Raw genomic sequence first — 19,151 nt, 5'->3', positions numbered from 1 at the left:
CTTGGTATATAGGGGATAATATCAAAGTTTTAAAATAACACTAAACTTGAAAGAATTATAAACTGTGAGATGGACAGTGTGGGACTCCAAAAGAATATTGACAAGATGGTGGAGTGGATGTATAGATAGCAAATGAGGTTTGCAGATAAATGTGTGAGCTGATGCACTTTGGTTGGAAAACATTGAAAGCCAATACAAAATAGGGGATACAATTCTAAAGGGGCTTTTGGAGCAGAGGGGCCTGGGTGTATATGTGCACAGATCATTGAAGGTGGAAGGACAGGTGAAGAAAGCAGTTCATAAAGTATACAGTGTTCTCAGTTTTATTAATAGAGGCATAGAATACAAGAGCAGGGAGATGTACTAGACTTGTTTGAGATACTTGTTAAACCTCAGCTGGAGTATTGTGTACAGCTGTGGGCACCACATTATAAAAAAATGTAATTGCATTGAAAAAAATGTAGAAGTGATTTACAAGAATGGTTCGAGGAATGAGAAACTTCATTACGAGGATAGATTGAAGAAGCTGGAACTCTTCTCCTTGACAGAAGGTTGACAGGAGATTCAATGAGGCCTTCAAAATCATGAGCTAGCTGGATACATAGGGGGAAGCTGTTCCTGCTCAGAATGAAAAAAGAACAAGAGAGCATAGACTTAAAATTATGCACAAATCAAGTAAAGACATGCACATATACACATATACATTTGTGGAGTGAATTTGTACCTGCAGAGATACATGGTACTTTGCTCAAAAAAAATACATGAATCCATGTAAGACTCTGTTAACTCACTTTTTAGATGAGAATCAGTCTAAACATTATGGCACAGACAACAGAACATAGGGGCTAACACCTTCAATATCTTATCTGGCCTGACACCAATTGTTACAGTTAACCTGAGAATGTAACTTTTAAAAAAGTTTTGTGATTCACATATGAAAGAAGTGAAACTATCATGGTCATTCTAACAGATGAGAGATTTAACAAATAATAAACGTATTTTTCAATGTATAATTTCAGTTACATCACACTGCAAACTTTTGCTATAAATTCTGTGTCTTACAATTGTGTACTCCACAACCACCTGATGAAGGAGCAGCGCTCTGAAAACTAGTGCTTCCAATTAAACCTGTTGGACTATAGCCTGGTATTGTGTGATTTTTAACCAAATAAAACAAGATCTGGACAATATCCAAGCTTGGGCTGACAAGTGGCAAGTAACATTCACGCCACACAAATGTCAGGCTATGATCATAATCAATTAACTGGAGAAACTTGGCATTCTCACCAGTAGTAGCAAAGCCCACCCTGGCACCATAGTGGATAACATTATCACTGCGGGGAAGTCTATTATCAACTTATCGGACCACACCCTTCGACCGGAAGAGATTGAAGTCCTGAGCAGGGTCTCAACTTCTGCCCCACCATCAAAATGGACCCGTTGGTTCTTGAGGCAGACACTGAGGAGTTTATCAGATGAATGAGACTCCAGGAATTCTTTCAAGGTGCCAGCAGTGATCCCAACAAGCCCACTGACGAACTGGAACAGTCACCACAGGGATCTGTAAAGGAGCAACTAAAGAAGGTGTCAACTTGGACCCCATTGGAGGACCGCTGCCCTGGGCTTGACATGTATGCTCAAAACGTCAGCAAATAAATAAATGCCAGATTCATCAACCATACCCACAAGGTAGAGCAAAATATCACCCATTCACAATGCAATGCCATCCAGGCTCTCAAAACCAATCACAATATTGTCATCAAACCAGCAGATAAAGAAGGAGCCATTGTCATTCAGAATAGAACAGATTACTGCAAGGAAATGTACCAACAACTGAACAACCAGGAACACTACAGGCAACTATAATATACCTGTGAATTAAACACATTGATCAGGACTTTGGATCCAGAGTTCCCTATGCGCCCTTATCCCACGTACTTCTCGTGTAGGCGACTTCTACTGCTTTCCAAAAAGTACACAAAGCCAATACACGAGGACATCCCATCGTATCAGGCAATGGGACCCTGAGTGAAAATCTCTCCGGCTATGTTGAAGGCATCTTGAAACCTATTGTATAGAGGATCCCCAGCTTCGTTGCGACACTATGGATTTCTTACAGAAACTCAGCACCCACGGACCAGTCGAACCGGGAACATTCCATGTCACGATGGACGTTTCAGAACTCTACACCAACATCCTCCACAATGACGGCATCGCGGTAACAGCCTCAGTACTCAACACCAATAACTGCCAATCTCCAATCACCGTCCCACAACTCATCCGCTTTATCCTCGATCACAACGTCTTCACCTTTGACAGCCAGTTCTTCATCCAGACACATGGCACAGCCATGGGGAACAAATTTGTACCCCAATATGCCAACATCTTCATGTACAAGTTCGAACAAGACTACTTCTCCTCACAGGACCTCCAACCAACATTATACACCAGGTATATTGACGACATTTTCTTCCTCTGGACCCATGGCGAGGAGTCACTGATAAAACTACACAGTCATATCAACAAGTTTCATCCCAACATCAAACTCACCATGGACTACTCTCGACTATCTGTCTCATTCTTGGACACATGCATCTCTATCAAGAATGGACACCTCAGCACCACACTCTACCGCAAACCCACAGACAACCTCACAATGCTACACTTCTCCAGCTTCCACCCAAAACAAATGAAAACAGCTATCCCCTATGGACAAGCCCTACGCATACACCGGATCTGTGCAGATGAGGAGGAATGTGACGGGCACCTGGAAGTACTCAGGGATGCCCTCATAGAAATGGGGTATGATGCTCAACTCATCGACCGCCAGTTCCAATGTGCCACAGCAAGGAACCGTAATGACCTCCTCAGGAGACAGACACGTGCTGCAACCGACAGGGTACCCTTCGCTGTCCAGTACTTCCCAGGAACTGAAAAACTACGCCATGTTCTTTGTGACCTGCAACACATTATCAATGAGGATGAGCACCTCGCCAAGACCTTCCCCACAACTCCACTGCTCGCCTTTAAACAACCGCCAAACCTCAAACAGATCATTGTTTGTAGCAAGCTGTCTGGCCTTCCGGACAACTGCATACAATCCTGTCAGGGAAAACCTTGCTAAGAGATAAAAGCAGGAATGTTAGACATCCTGTTCAGTCTGAGAGCTGACTCCAAGGGAGCTGGATCAGTGTCAAGGACCCTCCATGTGTAAATAAAGCATGTCCTGGTGACTGGACACTGGCCTCTGTGGAGTTATTTCAGTCATTAAGTTAAAATTGAAAAGAAACAATTGACAGACTGGTAGTTCAGTTCATTTGGGGCTCTGCATGCGCTGTTGTATAAAATACTTTGAATGAAAAAAAAACAAGTGCACAATATCAACTGTTGATACTTCTGGATCACATGGAGCATTGAGTAGTCAGATGACAGCACTGACTACACAAATGGTTAACCTTCAGTTAATGCAAGTAAAGGCAGCATTGCTGCAGCAGTGAAATAGAAGTGTAAGAATGCATACGAGACATAAGACCTGTAGATGCTAATAAACTTGCAAACAGAAGGAAAGTGCCATGTATATGATCAAACTGCAGAATTTGTGAAAGCCTAATTACTGGGAAAAAATGTACAGAGCAGGAAAATAAAAGATAAAAGTGTTACTTAAATCATAGCAAACACAGAGAATGCTAGTGAAACTCAGCATTCTCCGTGTTTGTTTCAAATTTCCAGAAACCACAGTATTTTGTTTTTACTTAAATTGGAGCAATTGATTTCAGGCTACACGTACAAGTGTAAGTGTGAGCATTCAGTCTGAAAAAACAGGTACAGCGAATGACTTTGCAATGAGAAAATGGGCTGAAAACCATATAAGGACAGATAATGTCATCTCTGAAGCACAAGGTTGTAATGAAGCTCTCAGAGGAAGCTTCCCGCATTTGTCATCAGTTCCACTGAAATGTGCTTGATTCATAAAAGGATCAGTAACCAAATATTCCAGGTCTTTTCCCATTTTGCCAGTCAGTAACACTGCATGAGATGACAGAATGATCTATCAGTGACAGAAGAATATGGCATCGAATTGTCTGGATATGTATGAAGGCACCAAGCAGAATTTGAACATCCCATGTATAGGCTTGCATACCAACAGTGATAATTTAACATAGATAATGGAGAAAGCTCCCAGTGACACAAAAACTATACCCCAATATTATCTACAGTCCACTGAAAAAAGGCAGTCTGGGAAAAAGGTAACAACATTCACATAGAAATACAAAATTGATTAAATTCAGATTTTCTAAATTTATCACTGACATAGAATGCTTTAGTATTTACAAAATTCAAAGCCTAAGTTGACATTATTCAACCTGAGCTGGAATGGACCAGAAGCTGGGCTAACGATCAGAAAATGGCATCTGATAAGAATAACATGTGTGGGTGTTGATAATAAATCTAATGACAAGATCAATGGTCACAGATTGTAGGAAGTGGTGGGTAGTGGATTTGAGAATGGATTGGGAATGTTTAATGCTGGATTCTTACAGTGTGTGATAGTGATTAATAGCTCAACAGAATGTTGAGGTTAATTGCCAAAAGTATGAAGTCCAAATTCAAGGTTGCAGTATTTAGTCTGAGTCACATATTCCAAAAAAAAATCTTTTTCCTATCAGAGTCATAAAGATGTACAGCATGGAAACAGAGCATTCGGTCCAACTCGTCCATGCTGACCAGATATCCTAAATTAATCTAGTCCCGTTTGCCAGCACTTGGCCCATATCCCTCTAAACCTTTCCTATTCATATAGCCATCCAGACGCCTTTTAAATATTGTCATTGTACCAGCCTCCGCCACATTTTCTGGCAAATTATTCCATACATGCATCACCCTTTGCGTGAAGAAGTTTTCCTTAGGAAGGTCTTTTGCCCGAAACGTCGCTTTTCCTGCTCCTCAGAGGCTGCCTGACCTGCTGTGCTTTTCCAGCACCACTCTGATCTAAACCCACTTTTTAAATCTTTCCCCTCTCACCTTAAACCTATGTCCTCCAGTTCTGGACTCCCCTGGACCACAGGGAAAAGACCTTGGCTATTTACCCTATCTGTGCCTGTCATGATTTTATAAACCTCTATAAGGTCACCCCTTAGCCTCTGATACTTCAGGGAAAATGGCCCCAGTCAATTCAGTTTCTCCCAATAGCTCAAATCTTCCAACTCTGGCAACATGCTTGTCAATCTTTTCTGAACCCTTTCAATCTCACAACATCCTTCTTATTGCAGGGAGACCAGAATTGCACACAATATTCCAAAAGTGGCCTAACCGATGTCCTGCACAGCCCTAACATGACCTCCCAACTCCTACACTCAATGCACTGACCAATAAAGGCAAGCATATCAAACGCCTTCTTCACTATGCTATCGACATGCGCTTTCACTTTCAAGGAACTATGAACCTTCACTCCAAGGTCTCTTTATTCAGCAATACACCCCAGGATCTTACCATTAAATGTACACACAAGTCCTACTCTGATTTGCCTTCCCAAAATGCAGCACCTCACATTTATCTAAGTCAAATTCCATCTGCCACTCGTGGTCAGGTAGCATCCGAGGAGCAGGAAAATCGACAATTCGGGTCGGAGCCTTTCCTGATGAAGGGCTCTGGTCCGAAACGTTGATTTTCCTACTCCTCGGATGCTGCCTGACCTCCTGTGCTTTTCCAGCAACACACTCTCAACTCTGAACTCCAGCATCTGCAGACTTCACTGTCTCCATCTGCCACTCCTCAGCCCATTGGCTCATCGAATCGAAATCCCATTGTACTCTGAGGTAACCTTCCTCGCTATCCACTATACCTCCAATTTTGGTGTCATATCTCCCATGTTCTAACCATACCTCCTATGTTCACATCCAAATCATTTGAACCCAGCACCAAGCCTTGTGGCACACCACTGACCACAGGTTTCCAGTCTGAAAATTGAAAGACTGTTTCTTGGTTTCTTTAATATTTTAAATTTTGTAAAATAACAATCTGCAAAACCTTACAGAAAAGGAACAAATTTTTTAACCTCAGCCTAATTCTGGTAAAGTCATTCAGAAAATGCTTGGAACCCGAATGCCTGTGACCCAACTACATTTCAACAGTACTGTTCAAACCTGTAAAGGGTGAAGATTTCATGCACTGCTTCCAAGTTAATCCATATTCAAAGCAGGGTAACAGAGAGTATTTATCTTGGGAATTCCACTTTTCATATTGTAAATGTCTTAATAAGACTGAAAACTAGCATGCGGTGGCAAATTAGGTACACTGCACTCCAGAACAACCCAAGTAGAACATACCCTGGTGAAGCTCAAGACCAGGAACTATTTTGGTTTATTAAAGACTGCCTACTTTTTTGTTGGAAACAAAATAGTTAACGTTTGCATAAATATAGTTGATAGAAATATTGCATATATGCATAAATGTTCATACATGGAGTTCATAGATCTAAAATTCTATCCAATATTTTAGTAGAACCTGTCAACTTTCTTCTGTAATACTGATAACTTGGATTATACGGTGGCATAAATTGCATTTATTTAATAGTCAGAAATAAGCTTCACCATGCCCTGTCTTGTTTATATTGCTTTTTAAAAATATATAGTGAAGGAAGATCTCTAACATTGAAATTACTGTTGCTGATATTAGCAAACTAACTAATACATTGTGCAGCAGTTTTCAATCAGTAGTACACATCCATTTAAAATACAGGTAGTTTTTCCATAACACGATGGTTGCATTCTTGTGCAACCCTGCATTTTAGAAAAATTGCACTTTAGAAACAGCACTTAAAGTGTCGCCAATGTAATCCCGTTACAGCCAACACATGTTTTAAAAGTTCGTGCTTTAGAAATAATGGCTCTAATTCATCAATTGCATACAGCGAATTTGCATTAACAAAAAGTGTGTCATAGCAGAATAACCTGTAAACCATTAGTCTTACTATAACCATGAGGTTACACTTCATCCCAATTAGAGTTTCTGATCTCACATCCATGCCTTGAACATTGAAATGTAAACATGTACAAATGTCTTTCCTCGTTTGCCATAGTCAGGCAACCTCTATCATAAGACATAAATCCTGCAGGTAGCTATCTTAGTGACACTTCAATAAAGATACTGTCCTGACCAGATTGATGTCTTATGAACTATAGAACATGGTGTCAGAAGTGAAGCTGTGATTAACTGTTGAAGAACTGTAAAAATGTACAGTTACTTGCAAAGACATAGGAATGCTCAGAGCTCTGAAATCTGATAACAAGCATTTGAAAAAAAAGCTAAAAAAGAACAATCACAGACAATGGGCAGGTTATAAATACTGTGGAGGATATTGTGGAAAGAAAAAGCAGGCATTTCCAGCATGGGAAAAGCAATGTTCTTAATACAAGAAGTTGTATTATTTTGTACACACCTGCATGGTTTAAAGGAAACAAGCAATTTCAAACGGTCGCTGGACTAATGTCAGCTGAAGATTCTGATGAATCACTTTACACCATACAGTAGGTTGGTTCAGTCAGGTTGATAGGTGGCTGTTGGAATAAAAATTGCAGAAGAATATCAGGTCAATATAAATTGTCAGATAAGCACTGGTGTGTCGTGCAATACCATATTCTTCAAAGACCTCAGGAAAGTAGTTTGACATACTGATCCAAAATTAAACCTTCATGAAGTTGTAGCTTACCTAGATTCTCACAAAGTTAGGACAGAAATGTATTTGGTATTCACTACAGTGTCTAAAACTATTCAAAACGTTTGACCTAAAAGTTAAAAATTACTTAGAGTCTCTGTAATTGTTTTCCATTGTAGCGAAGTGACGTCTGAGTTTTCCAAGTTGCAAAGTTGAATGGAGAATAATGTCTGGACTTATGTGAAAGGATCAATGCATTCACTGTTGCATCGAATTTAAAACTGAATTGCCTGCCACTTGAATCTCTGCATATCAAAATTCATCCTGTGGGTCTGCACATTAAGGGAACCAAATCCTTATTGAGTTACTGTCACATCATCCAGGAAATATCACTCAGAGTCCTGTAAGGCTGGGACAGTTGCATAGTTCTGTGATCTGTGTTAACTGTTTGTGCGGCCACTGCAGCCTTACTCCAGTCTCTCTTCACACTCACAAGTCTCTATAAAACTAGTGAGGTTGATATTCCATCATGGAGTTCTTTCATGCCTTGGATCACACCCTGTTTCTAAACATGTTTTGCTGTCAGTATATTCTATGAGCACTTGTTTATTCTCCATCTCTGTAAATACTTGCATTTTTGCGTTACTTGATTTTTGCTGTTACTAATTGCATACTCTATCATAGGCCTCCTTCAGCTTTAGCTTTTTCCTAAGCTTTGCTGTTCCGTAGTTCAGAGTCCAGGTATGCTACAGAGTCCATCTCTAGGCAGCTCTAACCAATGATAAACTTCAAAGTTTGTGAAAAGATTTGTAGTTTGGGTGCTCGTTGTTGTGGTTCTGTTCGCCGAGCTGGGAATTTGTGTTGCAGACGTTTCGTCCCCTGTCTAGGTGACATCCTCAGTGCTTGGGAGCCTCCTGTGAAGCGCTTCTGTGATCTTTCCTCCGGCATTTGTAGTGATTTGAATCTGCCGCTTCCGGTTGTCAGTTCCAGCTGTCCGTTGCAGTGGCCAGTATATTGGGTCCAGGTCGATGTGCTATTGATTGAATCTGTGGATGAGTGCCATGCCTCTAGGAATTCCCTGGCTGTTCTCTGTTTGGTTTGTTCTATAATAGTAGTGTTGTCCCAGTCAAATTCATGTTGCTTGTCATCTGCGTATGTGGCTACTAAGGATAGCTGGTCGTGTCGTTTCGTGGCTAGTTGGTGTTCATGGATGCGGATCGTTAGCTGTCTTCCTGTTTGTCCTATGTAGTGTTTTGTGCAGTTCTTGCATGGGATTTTGTACACTACATTGGTTTTGCTCATGCTGGGTATCGGGTCCTTCGTTCTGGTGAGTTGTTGTCTGAGAGTTTGTACATTCTCCCCATGTCTGCATGGGTTTCCTCCAGGTGCTCCAGTTTCTTCCCACAGTCCGAAGATGTACAGTTTAGGTGGATTGGTCATGCTAAATTGCTCATATTGTCGAGGGATGTGCAGACTAGGTGGATTCGCCACTGGAAGAGCAGGGTTAAAGGTACAGGGGAGGGGGTAAGGTCTGGGTGGGATGCTCTTCAGAGGAGCAATGTGGAATCGATGGGCTAAATGCCCTACTTCCACACTGTAGAGATTCTATGATTTATAGTTTACTGTCATCGCTCTTCATTTCAAGCTCTCACTTCCATTATCTGATTCCATAAATCTGGTCACATGCTTTGCCACATGTAGCAAGATGGAAACAACAGGGTTAACTGAAAATAATTATATACAGAGAATAATAAAGACTTATTTAGAGCTCTGTAAACACAGGCTCTAGTTTTATGTGATCTGATGGCACTATGATATAGCTTCTTTCTCATATATTCAATAGCTACACTTAGAGTACATGTATAATCCCCTTTACATTTAGTACCTTCCAATCTACAGGAACTATTCTAAGATTTTCAAAATTCTGGAATATCTAAATCAATGCATTCACCATCTCTGCATCCACTTCCTGCAAAACTGTAGCCTGGCAACCATTGGGTAATATTTCCTCAGTATTGCTACTTTCTATTCCTCAACCTCAGAGTTAACCATTTGTGGTATGGTCTTTGCAGTTTTGTAATGTGAAAACAGATGATATAATTGTTTAACATCTCTGCCATTTTCTCTCAATTATAATTTCTCCTATCTCTGCCTCTTAGGCACTCGCATTTACTTTCACTAATCTCTTCCTTTTTGCATGCTTGAAAAAGCTCTTACAATACATTCCGGAAGGAGAAAGTGAGGACTGCAGATGCTGGAGATCAGAGCTGAAAATGTGTTGCTGGAAAAGCACAGCAGCTCGGACAGCATCCAAGGAGCAGGAGAATCAACGTTTCGGGCATGAGCCGTTCCCTCCTGAAGAAGGGCTCATGCCGAAACGTCGATTCTCGTGCTCCTTAGATGCTGCCTGACCTGCTGCGCTTTTCCAGCAACACATTTTCAGCCCTGATAACATTCTGGCAACATTACTGAAGACTTGTGCTCCAGAACTTGCCACTCACCTAGCCGAGCTGTTCCAGTACAATGCCAACACTGGCATCTACCTGACAATGTGGAAAATTGTCCAAGTATGTCCTGTACATATGAAGCAGGAAAACTCCAACCTGGTCAACTGTTACCCCATCAGTCTATTCACGATCATCAGTAAAGTGACGGAAGGTATCATCAACAGTGCTATCAAGAAAGCACCTGCTCAGCAACCACCTGCTCAGTGATGCCCAGTTTGCATTCCGCCAGGACTATTCAGCACTTGACCTCATTACAGCCATCACCAACAACAGACAATCTAACCACTGCCCCTTGATGTTCAATACTGTTATCACTGAATCCCCCACTGTCAACATCCTGGGGGTTATCATTGACCAGAAACTCAACTGGACTCATCACATAAACACATTGGCTACAAGAACAGGTCAAAGGCTAGGAATACTATGTTGAGTAACTCACCTCCTGACTCCCCAAAGCCCATCCACCATCTACAAGGCACAAGCCAGGAGTCTGATGGAATCCTCTCCACTTGCCTGGATGAGTGTAGCCCCAACAACACTCAAGATGTTTGACACCATCCAAGACAAAGCAGCCCACTTAATTGGCAGCATTTCCACAAGCATACACTCTCTTCACCACCAACATTCAGTAACAGCAGTGTGTTCTATCTACTGGAGCATTGCAGAAATTCACCAAAGATCCTCAGCCTGCATTTTCCAAACTCATGATCACTTCCATCTAGAAGCACAAGGGCAGCAGATATATGGGAACACCACCAGCTTCAAGTTCCCCCGCAGACCATGGAAATATATCAGAGCTGAAAATGTGTTGCTGGAAAAGCGCAGCAGGTCAGGCAGCATCCAAGGAGCAGGAGAATCGACGTTTCAGGCATTCGTTCCTGAAGAAGGGCTTATGTCCGAAACATCGATTCTCCTGTTCCCTGGATGATGCCTGACCTGCTGCGCTTTTCCAGCAACACATTTTCAGCTCTGATCTCCAGCATCTGCAGACCTCACTTTCTCCTCATGGAAATATAACAACTTTCCTTCTCTGTTGCTGGGTCAAAATCCTGGAATTCCCTCCCTAATGGCTTTTTGGGTCAACTCACAGGAGGTGGACTTAACGGTTCAAGAAGGCAATTCATCACCACCTTCTCAAGAGCAATCAGGGATGGACATAAATACTGGCCAGCCAGCTACGTCCTCATCCCACAAATGAATAAATTAAAAAAAAGCAGCTCAATTATCTTCAGGTTCACCATGTTTATCTGGATATATTCAAAATGCCCTCAACCACATTCATAACAAAATATACATTCGTCCCTCTATCTTGTATTCCAGTATGGTTTCAGAACTGCAGGAGTCGTAATTAACATGATCTTCTCAGTTGAAAGAGAAATGTCATGAACAAAGGAGACCACAGTATGTATTGCCTCGCTAAGGCATTTAAGCATGCAAGTAGATGCAAACTCCTTGAGGTGAAGAAGACTGCTGAAACTGTTCAGTGAGATCTCTCCATGACAAACTGGTTGGTAAGGTCAGCTATGAAACCATTACAACCCTTTAAAATCCACGTGGGGTTGAACAGTATAATGTTCTGGCATCGGCACTGTTTGACATATTTCTTTCTTTGCTACGTCCTGTGTCTTCCCTTTATCCACAGGTGGTGTCCAGAATCAACAAAAAGCTGTTCAAACTTGTTCTAAGATCTAAAAGCAAACGTCCGCTGAGTCCTCATCAGATTGTATTCTTCTACTATGTTGCACTAATATTCTATACTGAGGAAAACTGAAAGAATTGGGGTGGCACTGTGGCTCAGTGGTTAGCACTGCTGCCTCATAGTACCAGGGACCCAGGTTCGATTCCAGTGACTGTCTGTGTAGAAATTGCACATTTTAAGGGTGGCACGGTGGCTCAGTGGTTAGCATTGCTGCCTCACAGCACCAGGGTCCCGGGTTTGATTCCAGCCTCGGGCGATTATCTGTGTGGAGTTTGCACATTCTCGCCACGTCTGCACGGGTTTCCTCCAGGTGGTCCGGTTTCCTCCCACAGTCCAAAGCTGTGCAGGCCAGGTGAATTGACCATGCTAAATTGCCCATAGTGTTAGGTGCATTAGTCAGAGGGAAATGGGTCTGGGTGGGTTACTCTTCGGAGAGTCGGTGTGGACTGGTTGGGCCAAAGGGCATGTTTCCACACTGTAGGGAATCTAATATAATCTAAAAAAGCTATGGATGCTGTAAATCAGAAACAAACAACTCATTTTATTTTCTGCACAGATTTCCAAGGTCCAAAAGCAGTAGCGACTTCTGAAACCGGAAGCCAATGCTGCGATGGGCACACCAATCACCATGCACAGAACCTCTGAGCAACTTGGTGGCCGCACGGTTTAGAGGGAACGTAGGTAAGGAAAACCTGTAGCAGTAAATCAACAGGCGCTTCACGCCCCAAAACAATTTGTTTGATCAACATCAGAAAGACAAAAATCTACTTCACACACGCATAATCACCAGCAATCTGTCATTTGATGCTGAAACTAGCACAAATATTGCAAAACTTCAGCTATTATACACAAGCAGAGTAAGGGAATGTAGATTAGATTAGATTACAGTGTGGAAACAGGCCCTTCGGCCCAACAAGTCCACACCGACCCGCCGAAGCACAACCCACCCATACCCCTACATTTACCCCTTACCTAACACTACGGGCAATTTAGCATGACCAATTCACCTGACCTGCACATCTTTGGACTGTGGGAGGAAACCGGAGCACCCGGAGGAAACCCACGCAGACACAGGGAGAACGTGCAAACTCCACACAGAAATCAAACTTTGAGTTTACCAAGCCTGCATTCTCAATGCACTGCTGGACACTGTTGCACAGCATTAAGATCTGGATAAAATATGCTAAGCAGGAGAAAAGAATTAAAAACAGAAGTTGCTGCAAAAGCTCATTAGGTCTGCAACTGTGCAGAGAAATCAGAGTTAACGTTTCAGGTCCTATGATCCTTTTTGCAGAATGGGTCGGCTGAGACTTGCTGAGCTTTTCCAGCTGCTTCGATTTTGTTTCTGATTTACAGCATCCACAGTTCTTTCGGTTTTTATTCAGGAGAGAAGAATGATATATCCACACCTTTACTGAAACTAGCCAGGTGTTCAAGATTTACTGATTGAGTTTAAATTCCACCATCTGAACATATGACCTCAGAGCATCTGCCTAGGCCACGAGATTAATCGGGACCCTCCAATCTCGGCATCAATGTAGATTTCACCAGTTTCCACATTTCCCTTCCCCCACCTTATCCCTGTTCCAACCCGGCAGCACCTTCACGACGTATCCTACCTGTCCATTTTCCTTCCCACCTATCCACTCCACCCTACAGCCCTCTCGACCAGGATCTCACCTCCCATCACCAAACTATCATCTCCCAGAACGCACACAATCTCATCACCTCAGGGCATCTCCCACCCACAGCTTCCAACCTCGTTGTTTGGGAACACCACAACACCTGGTTCTACCTCCTACCCAAGATCCACAAGCCTGACTACACCAGCCTATCCATCGTCTTGGCCTGCTCTTGCCCCACCGTACTCATCTCCACATACTTTGATACTGTCCTATCTCCCCAGTCCAGGAACTCCCCACATACATTCGGGACACTACCCATGCCCTCCACCTCCTCCAAGACTTTTGTTTCCCTGGCCCCCAATGCTTCATCTTCACCATGGACATCCAATCCCTATACACCTCCAACCGCTATGACGAGGGCCTCCAAGCCCTCAGTTTCTTCCTCTCCCGACGTTCCCACCAGTACCCCTCCATTGACAGTCTCATTCATTTGGCTAAACTGGTCCTCACCCTCAATAATTTCTCCTTAGAATTCTCCCACTTCCTCCAGATGAAAGGGATAGCCACGGGCACCCAGCTATGCCTGTCTCTTTGTCAGTTACGTGGAACAGCCCATCTTCCGAAGTTACACCGGCACCATTCCCCACCTCTACCTCCGCTACATTGATGACTGTATCAGTGCCACCTCATGCTCCCACAAGGAGGTTAAACAGTTCCTCAACTTCACCCACACATTTTCCACCTCAAAAAAAACTCTGGAGACCACATCGAGAGCAACGAACACAGTAGATGAGGTACTTGGATGTGCAGGAAAATCTCTGTCGGATGTGGAGGATCCGTTGAGGCTTTGGACAGAGATGACAGAGGAGGTGTGAACGCAAGTTGCTCTCGATGTGGTCTCTTTTACATTGGGGTGATAGGACGCCAACTTTCAGGGAACAGCTCTGGAACACACGCACCAAACAACCCCATCGCCCTGTGGCCGACCACTTCAACCCCCCTCCCCTCCCATTCCGCCATGGACATGTAAGTCCTGGGCCTCCTCCACCACCGAATCCAACCCACCCAATGCCTGAAGGAAGAATGCCTCATCTTCTGCCTTGGGACCCTCCAACTACATGGCATCAACGTCAGTTTCCTCATCTCCCCTCCCCCCACCTCATCCCAGATCCAACCCTCCAACTCAGCACCATCCTCTTGAACTGTCCTACCTGTCCATTTTCCTTCTCACCTATCTGCTCCACTCTCCTCTCTGACCAATCACCATCATCCCCACCTGTACCTACCCATCACCTTCCCAGCTACCTTCCTTCCAGTCCCATATCCACCCTCTTATTCATCTCTCAGCCCTCTTCCCCCAGCCCCCTCACATTCCTGATGAAGGGCTTATGCCCGAAACATCAATTCTCCTGCTCCTCAGATGCTGTCTGACCTCCTGTGCTTTTCCAGCACCACATGTTTTGACATTTAACAAATTCCTCACCATTCAAATTCTTAAGACTATGGCAGTCTCAGTCTATGTTTGGAAAGTTAAAACCCCCTACTATTACAACCCTTTTATTCTTACACATATCTGAGATCTCTTTGCATATTTGTTGCTCTTTGGGGATCTTACAGTACAATCCCATTAAGATATTGATCCCCTTCGTTTTTCTGATTTCCACCCATATAGCTTTACTGGACAATCCCTCAGAAATATTCTTTTGAAGTACAGCAGTGAAGTTTTCCTTAATCAAATACATGACTCCAACTCATCTCTTGACTCCCTTTCTTTCCTTCCTATAGCATCTAAAACTCAAAACACTGAGCTGCCAGTCCCGCCTCTCCCTCAACGATTTTCTGTAATAGACCAGACCCATGTTTCCATACATTCCATGAGTTAATCTGCCTTACCTATAAGAGCCCTTGCAGTGAAATAAATGCAGTATAATTCTTCAGAGTTACCTCATTCTTTGACTTGTTCTTGCCTGCCTTTTCTAATTGTTCTTTTTTAAATTCAGAACAATCCTCATCAGTCTTTCTATTCCCACTGCTACTTAGGATCCTTCCACCCTCACCCCTTAGTAATTTAAAGGCTCCTGAATAGTACTAGGAAATCTCCCTACCAGGATATTGGTCCCCTTCCAGTTCAGGTGAAACCTGTACCTTTTGACTAGGTCTTTTCTGCACCAGAGAAATCCCAACAATCCAAAAATCTGAATTCTTACCCACTGCACCACCTCCTCAGTCAATGATTTATCTGCCCTATCTGCTCATTCCTACTCTCACCAGCATCTGGCACCGGGAGTAATCCAGAGATTACTACCTTTGAGTTTCTGCAATTTACCCTACCACCTAACTTTCTATATTCACTCTGCAAAGCTTCAACCCTTCCCTTATTATTTATTATCTCAGCTGCTGAAATCAATTTCCTGAAGTTATCATTTTTAACACATGTAGTAAAGGATTTCAAATATAGCTCTGAACTTGAACAAAGGCATTTCCCTCAAAAATAGTTAAAACTTTAAAAATGTACTTAGGGCATCTTCTGTTGCTTTGCAATTTACTATGTGACTCCTATTATAACTTCTGAATTCTATGTTTTACAGGAAAATGACTTTCCACTGCCCCAAAAACCCCAACTAATATTGTAAGATTATATAAGAACAATAACACGTTCAACAGCTCAAGGCCCCAATGCCAGCAATAAATAGGGTAGCACATTCACTGTAATGATCTGTGAATAAGATAAATTTAAAAACTTCAGTTTGAATTTTGTCTTGAGAGCTTCTACAGCACTTTTGAATCCCTATAATCCTTTAGAAATGCAAATTTATCTGCCATCAACCCTGCTTTATTTTGCACTTCGTTTAACAATTCTCAATTTGTGGTTTTAAAATAATTTAGAATTAAAGAGAATAACTGAATAGAAATGTTTAAATATTACATAATATCACAAATTGAGTGCATAATATCCTAATTTGAATGATTATGCTAATTATATTTAGCATTACTGAAGTTTTACAAAACTAGAAATATTTATTTCAGTTGATATTACGTATAATAATGCTACGGTTTAAAAAAAGACTATCATAATGGGATGAACGAGAAAAAGTACTGAGAATAGTTAATAGCTTAAAATAAATATGACAGTTCATGTCTTGCCAACACCAATGTGTTTAGCAGCAGAAGGATTTAATGTATGTATCTGAAGATATTAGCAATGTTAGACGTACAAGGATGAACCTGTCAGTTCCCTGTTTGCTTGTGCTCTTTTAATGAAATCAGCATTTAAAGAAGCACGACGTAAATGTTACGAATCCAACCCCGTGATCTCAGTTTGATTTAAGAGGCAGACAAGACTGTTTTAATAGGGGGAACAAACAACTTTTACTGAAAAAAAAGTTGGGGGAATGCAAGATAGAAATCCAAAGATAAAAATCAAGCGAACGGAGTGACTGTTGATTCAAGTTCTCAATTAGTTAACAGTGAAGTTTTACAACTGAACTTTATTTTCGGGATTTTCAATTAGTATCATCAATCGGTAAGTAAACATTTAAGAGTATTTTAACGCCTATGTGAACATTTTAACTTTTTAAGATTCAGAATCATCAGATTTCCCTTACTGTTAGGGTTTCTTTTCAAAAAGTTATACCGCGTTGCAATCCTGAGGTACTGTGGCAGACGACAGTTCAGAAATGAGTGAACGTTTCAAATAAGCGAACTGAGTGATCTTAGGATCACATTTTAATGTCGTGTGTGAAGATACACGGGGGTGAGAGTTTTGAGTGACTGGAAGGATTTGATCGCATCCCGTTTAGTTTGGGACATCAAGGGATCTGCTCTTAACCCACATGATTAATCCGTTCCACATCCAAGGAAACCGCAAAGCTGCAATGATGAAGCAGTTTTACCTGAAGATCCTTTTCCCCTCCTTCTTGCACTCTCGTATGTTCATCTCTTCATAACCTCGCTTCAACCCTCAGTTTCGGCATTTTCTCTCTACCATGCCTGCATCCTCCTGATTCTCAGCTGTTTGCGGAGGTCGTTCCCGAGCCTTATATTCGCAGGTACTGCTCCTACTTTCTCCGCTCTTTCAAATCTCTGGAAGAGCACGGACCCCGGAAAGCTTACTTCCCACTTCCAGCACGCCAACAACCGGGTTTCTTCCCGATTTACCACGGTTTTGCCCCACTCTCTCCCTGCTAACTCCCCCACGAAACCGTTCACCTTCACCTTCCTACCATCCATCGTGCCATCGCAACCCCACCCCACCTCATGTCCTCCGGTCCTCGGCGGCTCGAAATATACTTTCACAAATACTTAGAAATTGCTAATATTTCTCACAGCTAATTTGTAATTTTAAAAAAGCAGTTTCTGCAAGATTGTATATTTCCTGGGCTTTCTCAGTCGCGAAACTTACTATTCTAAAATGTTTATTGCTGTTTCAGTTCTTCTCTCCCCATTTCAAATCCTAACATGCAAGATCCTCAACCGCATTTTTTTTTGGAAAACTGTCTCTACAGCTTTTGCAGCCTGTGAATAGTTTGCAAACCATATTTTCTGGTTCCTGGCGATGTTCTTAAATTCTTTCAGAGTTTGCTTGCTGCATTAGACTTTTCTTTTAGCACGTCCTTTCTGAATTGGTAAACTTTTCCCTCATGTTGGCACCCTATAATGTACAGCACCTGCTGAACTGCTTTCCCTTTGTTCCGAGACGACACTGGGAAAATTTTCTCTTAACAAATTATCTTCTTAATTCTTTGATTTTCTGCAAAGCGATTATCTGTATTATTGCCCTCTCTTCCCAGAATTCCTGCTTTCTGGAATGACTCTCGATTACACTTTCCGCGGTCCTCCATTTCCCATTCCTTCAAGTGCTTGGGAATTATTTGCCCCATCTCCAGTTTCTCGCCTATTTCCTTAAAAGAATCTTCGAATTATTCCACAACTCCCCATTTCCCTTGGGCGAATTTTAGAATAGTAGGAACTGATTCGATCTGTACTCTTTTCCTAATTGTCCCACAATTACAAATAATATCAGGATTTTCATTGTTTTGTGTGTCTCATGGACTGATACCATCGTTTTCGAGCCGCCTTTACGTTCCTGCAAACAGGCATTACCCGCGCCACGAGCGTCCCGACCCGTCGCACGATTCCAACGGTCACGCTCGCGCCCGTCCCGCGCTCCCAACGGTCACGTTCGCTCGCAGGCAAAACGTGCGTCTAAAAGAATCACGTGGATGCACCTTGGTCTGCCCCCATTTACGAAAAAGCTAATTTCCTTCTTTTTGAAGTCTATGTGTTTCCCTCCTTCTGCACACCAACATTATTCTATCTAAAACAGGCATTTTGAAAGACGAAGCACATTTTTGACTAGGATTGGTCTAGACCAAACCAAATTCATCTCCTGCCACTGGGCTTCAAGTAAGGTGGAAATGGAGCTTTTTTTTCCTCCTTTACTAGTACATATTTGTTGAAAGAGAAACTATAATGTGTATCTTTTTTAGTTTACGGTGTCAGCTCAACCACAGGTTTCTTCGACAGGTTAAGGTATCATTAGAGTGCTGTTCCTTCAGTGGCTGAGGGACAGGACTTACACGTATTTGGAAAGGCAAGGACTGATTAGGGATAGTCAACATGGCTTTGTGCATGGGAAATCATGTCTCACAAACTTGATTGAGTTT

The 19,151-nt window shown here is 42.3% G+C and overlaps 1 protein-coding gene and 1 long non-coding RNA gene across 4 annotated transcripts in view; one reads left to right on the top strand and one right to left on the bottom strand.

Annotated features, from left to right (window-relative positions):
- Positions 1-472: 472 nt before the first annotated feature.
- LOC122561824 lies at positions 473-18,653 on the bottom strand. 2 transcript variants are annotated; one of them, XR_006315117.1, is made up of 3 exons: positions 18,545-18,653; positions 7,439-7,556; positions 473-618 (listed from the first exon to the last, which is right to left on the bottom strand). It is a non-coding gene; the product is annotated as an uncharacterized LOC122561824 (long non-coding RNA). The 2 variants fall into 2 exon arrangements; XR_006315118.1 differs by having other exon boundaries at positions 18,589-18,639.
- Positions 16,844-19,151, top strand: part of ucn3l (urocortin 3, like) — a 37,627-nt gene continuing 35,319 nt past the window's right edge. For both annotated transcript variants that reach the window (XR_006315116.1, XM_043714029.1), the window contains exon 1: positions 16,844-17,008. The gene's annotated coding sequence lies outside the window, so the exon portion shown is untranslated. The remainder of the gene's footprint in view (positions 17,009-19,151) is intronic.

The sequence above is a fragment of the Chiloscyllium plagiosum genome, chromosome 23, assembly GCF_004010195.1.
Source record: "Chiloscyllium plagiosum isolate BGI_BamShark_2017 chromosome 23, ASM401019v2, whole genome shotgun sequence".
NCBI lineage: Eukaryota > Metazoa > Chordata > Chondrichthyes > Orectolobiformes > Hemiscylliidae > Chiloscyllium > Chiloscyllium plagiosum.
The sequence above is the reverse complement of the archived record's forward strand: the minus strand, read 5'-3'. Positions and strand labels throughout refer to the sequence as shown.